The sequence below is a fragment of the Amblyomma mixtum genome, chromosome 6 (genome assembly GCF_055824585.1).
Source record: "Amblyomma mixtum isolate Tamu chromosome 6, ASM5582458v1, whole genome shotgun sequence".
Lineage (NCBI taxonomy): Eukaryota > Metazoa > Arthropoda > Arachnida > Ixodida > Ixodidae > Amblyomma > Amblyomma mixtum.
The window spans coordinates 28,216,372-28,222,371 of NC_143017.1; positions in this window are offsets into that span (position 1 = coordinate 28,216,372).

Below are 6,000 nucleotides of genomic sequence, written 5' to 3' on the forward strand. Positions count from 1 at the left end.
TAAGATTAATTAATTAATATGTAAAGAATCCGTGTTATTTAGCACCCTCTATGTGACTCGAAACTATAAAGCCTGGGTTTTACGCGCAGATCATATGATTAGTTGGATGGTTCGGTAGTCTTACTGAAAACGTTGTTTCATAATTTGTCATTTATTTTATACTGAAATTTTCTTTCTTGCCTACTTACCAATCTTGACATAACCCTTTGTTTTTCCATAGAAAAATAGAGCACATTACGTGGGCATCAGTGCCACAGACATCAGAAGCACGGTGGTAAGAAGTAAGTCTCTGGGCTGACACTTGTGACAACATTGCCATATACTGGATGTCTTACGTATAACGAGTCAAGCGTGAAAGGCTGCTATATGTTGCAAAAATGAAACTCAAGCAGCAGTATCAGTCTCTTATATCTAGCAGGAGAATGTTTTATTCAGTTAGCTTTGTTTACTTAGTCAAAGTTAATTTATTCAGTTTCGAATGCTTAGCAGGTACGCGAATGCTTTTAAACAGGAAGTTGCAAGGAATAAAAATCAATTTGAAAGTATGCTAAGTGTCGTTATAGCCCCGTTTTACAAATTCATCTGCAGCGGCTCGAATAAAGAGGGCACAATAGCCTGTGCTTTCAACTGACACCTGGCAGCGCTCACTCCCTAACACTGCGCGAAAAAAAAAGGTGTTTTGAATATTTTTCTGTTCGTACAGATTACGCTGTTTAAGGTCTCTTTAGACTGCGTAGGTGTTTAAATCTGAAACGCTTTGCATGTATTCGATGTTTCAGGCATGAATTAAAACACACTTTGCAGCGATTCAGTTGTTGCAAAGTAAAGGTGATACTCGTTTGCTTCACGAGGTCGGCAGCAACACTTTTCCTGTTTCGTTCTCTTGGTGTTTACTAGTTATTCAGCTATAGATTTCGTTTACGGTAGGTGGCAGGTTTGTAGATTACCGTGAAAAAAGTCAAATATCAACATTATGAAGTTATTGGAAGCAAGCTGTTAATCGATTTATTACTTGAGCAGCATTGCGAATGGTGGCTAACTTTTAAATCTTTCATCGCTGAATTTTTGTATGTCCCGTGAATTGTACTAGCCTGTCTAGATTATTGACCGGCCTAGAAGCCCGCAAAATGTCGAAATAAATGGCACATGCAGGAAAACTGAACAATGGCTGGGGAAACCGAGACCTAGTGGTTACAATGAGTCGTGAACTCGACACATGATATTTTCCCCATGTCCTTAAGCGCACATACATTTTAAGTCTACCGAATTGACACCATGCTAACTAGAGCATAAGTGAAGCTGAAGTTAGCAATTTGCACGCGTGAAAAGCAGCGAAACAGTAGTTTCCATTCAGCAAGCATGGACATGTATTTGATTTCTTCCTTTCGTTCTGGGTTTCCAGGATGGACCTCGAAACTTGCACGTGTGCTAGTTCTTGGGCGCAAGTGGCCAGAGGTCGATCCGATCGTACCGAACACGCTCGATCGGCAACCGCTCAGTCCAACGTAGCCTTTCACATGAGTGCAGCAGAGAAAACGATGGCCTTCTACTCTTTCGATGTCGGCAAATAATTCCAGTTGTTGTCAGTGCGTCCACAACACACGAGGCGAATGCTCCGAACAAGCTTCATTTTTTAGTTTGCCGTCTTCTACTACTTCTACCTCTGAATATTCGTCTTTCTTTACCCACACCTCTTCTTTTCTTGCCGCTAAATCTACTAATTCTGTTCGTCCACAACTTTTAATTCTGAAAATGTGCACTCGAACAAATTGGCGTAGAGAAAAAAATCCAAGATGCGAATTAACTACCTTAAATAGAAACGTAAACATAAAAACAACAAAAAGGAAAACCTTTATGGCTTCGCCGGGGCAATACACTGACCACCAAGCCCTGACGAATTACTCCAACATTTCAGGTTCCTAAACGCTCATCCTAAGGAAATTACAATCAAATACCTATATCAACCCAGTAAAATTCAGTTATATGTTTCCAAATTTGCACGGTCCGCACTGCGCCTTCTTCGGTGAAGTGGTTTACTTATACAACACGGTATGGGCATGCCAGAACTATTTAGATGTTGCGAGAATTAGTATCCCAATAACTGAGCACTGGTAGGCGGCGCTGTCTATGTAGTTCACATCAGGAAGACCAGCTTAGGCTGGTGAACCCGTCAAGAGCTGCGGCAAAAGCAAATGGGCTCCTGGAATGAGGGCCTACCCAACTAACCTCGATTTATTTTGTGCATTAAATATTTTTCTAACTTACTCCCTGACGTCTTATGACAGATTAGGTAAGAAATTGTGCAATATACATGTAATAATTCCAGGGCTAATACATATTGTTACGCAACGTTGTACAGACGGGCGGTAGCGTTCCAACGACGGTTGTATTTGCTGCACCTTTCGTAATGTCGGAGCCATTCTACAACGTCCTCTTCGGTCTCGCCGTGGAACGTGCGCGGATCTCGCTTATGGGTCAAGGTCGTCTACTTTTCAGGGCGCAGTTCCCGGGTCTGCGTCGCTTGCGCGGTAGCCATTGAAATGAACTCATCAGGCGATAAAGGTGGCAAACCTGCTACACGGCGGCTGCGACGGGGTACTGGTGAATCCAGGACGTGTTCACCCAGCACCTCCACCAATTGTAGCGGATGAAATGGGTTTAATAGAGGTGAGAGCGAACACTGCTGGCCACAAACAGCTCAGAGCCCAGATCAGTCTGCGCGCGCCTCCCTCTTGTTCCCACAAGTACTTAGTAAGCTGTAACGCGGGGTATCAATATTAATTACGTTTGAGCCTTCAGTTAGGTTCAAACAACCACTAAATTCTCAGCACACTGAAGCAAGCAGTCAGGGCATAAAAAAATGTCCACACATGTGCATTCGGCGGTGATCTTGGCTTCTAAGACATCTTCGTTGTCATTTTCAACCACAGCAAAAAGCATGAAATTTGAAAACTGAAGCTCACATCAGTAAAGGGCCCTGCTAGTTGGCGATGTCAGACTTGGTTCAGTGTCTTTCATTACTATTGTTCTTCAGATAGATAATATTTTCCTGACACCAGGCATGAAATGGTTAAAGGCGAATTAGTCCCTGTAGACGAGGCGGTTGTGGCATGCTGCTTCAGAACACGTGTTCGTGGGTGCAGATCCGGACCATAGTACTTCAAAGGGTGAAGTACAAAAGTTCTCGTGTACTCAGTTTACGTGCACATTAGACTGAGAACATTTTCTTCCGAAAATACCTCAGCTCCTAGAACGACTGCTTACCGTTACAGAAACGCTTAGCGTCACGTAAATACGAGGTTCACCTCGTACTTAGTAACAAGGCATAACGGCCTAACGAGCGCTTTGCGTTTTTCGCGGTCACAATCGAGCTGCTTTGGACTGCGCGGTAGCTCTGGTCACAAAGCACCGTAAAACGCCTCCGTAGTGACCTCGCATTTCTTAAATGTCAAAAACTTAACCCGGCACTTTTCTCCTCAGAAGATAGCAGGTTTCGCACATGAACTATTCGTTGGTCGATCTTCCTGGAAGTTGGTTCGTAAATAAATTTAAAAAAGCGCTGCTAGTATTTTGTAGAAGTTACAGCGTGCGACTCCACGCAGTTGTCAGCTTGCGCTCAAGTCTGGACCCAACCATTCAGGTTTGGGGAAACTTTTCGACAACGGCGCGTGTGTTCAGGGCAAGTTTAGTTTGCTCGCAAAAACACACACACACACACACACAAAAAAAACAGAAAATGAAAGAACAGAGTGAACGCCACCTCGCGCCTCGAATTTTAGGAATTTTGGAACTCTCTGAGTGCCTGCTCGTGTCAAGCTTGACCACGTCCGCACAGTGGTCGCCGGAGCGCACACATACCGGCACGGTCCGCTGGACATCCGATCCGACGGCGCACGTCCGGCAAGTCGCACCACCGGGTCCTTGCGATGAAACAAAGGGTTGGTTTTTCCTTCCCACTTCTCGCACCGACACTCCCGCTTCGTGCCTCTCTTTCCCAAACACCCCTCCCTCCCCTCATCCGCGCGCGCTGTCACTCCAACCTAAGCGGATCATCGGCAATCGATGGCCCCCCAGCCGTCGGTGCTGCGAAACGGCCCCAAACTTTGTTGGCGCTGGCCCGTACACCCGCCACCGCGCGCGCCCTCCGCTCTGTAAACAGGTCCACGCCTTAAGTGTTCCCGAGATTGACGTCAGACGCGCGGGATCGAACTTTTATTTCACTTGTGCCGGGGCAAGCCGGAGCGGTGCATGCCTCGGATTATCGATGTGCGTGCCAGGTCCCGGAATTATAGATGCCGGCGATAGCGCTACATCCTTCCAACTTGAGCGGCAGCGCTTGTGCCGTTGCTGATCGGGCTACCGTTAGGGAAACGCTCCAAACCTTGCCTCGCGATCGTTTTCTTATATGACGTTGTCTCCAACGCATACAGATTGCTTCTACAAGTGTTATTGCGGACAGCGAGAATTCCATGAGGCGCCAATACGGTTTTTGCCGTTGCTTCTCCGTAGTTCATTTCAAGAAAATGCGAAATGGGCTGAATAGGCTTCCACGTGCCAAAGCGCTTTCTGGGTCCTAAGCCGCACAGTAGCGGTGGCCTTTAGATTAATTTCAACCTCCTGGAGCTTTCTAACGTCCACTGGTATCACTGTGCGGACTGGTGTCTTGCGCATTTAGCCTCCATCGAAATGCAGCCGCCGCGACCCGAAAATCCCAAATTTCCCTCGAGCGACGTTGCTGTTATGGATGCTGAAAACGGTCTGACAAGCACGAAACCGCAAGACCAGCGACATGTTCTCTAGCGGGCTTGCAGGATCGCGGCGCCACTTGGAGACCTGTACAGAAAGCTCCACTCAGGAAGAGAAACGAGCACACTATACTGAATAAAAGTTTTCCCCCCTCCTGCTCCTCCAGCCGCAAGCAGCCGGGCGGCTGACAGGAGACACGTGGTATAGTACAGTGGTAGGATACCGCATTGTGAGGTATCGTCTTAAGTCTTTGCAGACAACTTAGCGACATTGGCCTTCTTGGGCACTCGAAGGAGCACGTCACACTTAGCAATATAATTTCGTTTGATATGTTGGGGTTTAACGCCCCAAAGCGAATCAAGCTATGAGGGACGCTGCAGTGGTGGGCTCGGGATATTTTCAACCACCTGTGGATCTTTAACGTACGCTGACATCGCACAGCACACGGGCCGCTAGCATTTCACCCTCCATCAAAAAGCGGCCGCCGCTGCCTGGATCGAACCAGTGTATTTCGGGTCAGCAGCCGAGTACAATAACCACTGAGCCACCGCTACGGGTCCTTAACAACCTAATGGCAAAGCATTTGTGCAGAAAAAATAAACCCGAATTATTTGCAAGCTTATTCTAGCATGCGCCTCGTGGTGCGGCTGAGTCATTTGGGTGAATGAGGTTAGGAAGCTTGCGGAGAAAACGTGGTCGCCGGTGGCGCAAGAAAGCTAGGCTAAGTGAAAATTAATAGGAGATAGCGTTATCATGCAGTGGACGTAGTTTGGCTGCTGCCGCTCCTAATAATGATGATGACACATACCTGTCGCGTCCCTGTAGATACCAACTATATATTCAAGCAGCCAGCCACAGCCGCCCCAATCAAAGGCTATGCAGTAAGGCCCATGTCCAACATCCCCTTCGGCCACCCGTAAGTTGTATTGTCACGGGACACTAGTCACTTGTATTAAGGACGGCAGCAAGCGTAACACTGTCACTTTGCAGAAACGACAGGTTGGGAAACGGCCACAAACGGCAGAGAGGCAGGCTGGCGTACGTAGTTATGATCGGGATGCCCTCCAGCACAAGTGGATTTAAAAGAGCGGACTCTTCCCCAGAAAGCAGCCAGCGAAGCTCTACCAGTGCATCCTCTTCTACGCGATGAAGATAGTTGCCAAGGCCAGCCGTAACGGACATTTAAAAGAGGACCCAGGGGTCAGCTGGGTCCAGTCACCGTGTTTGGCCTCGCAATCCGTCGTCAAAGAAGTT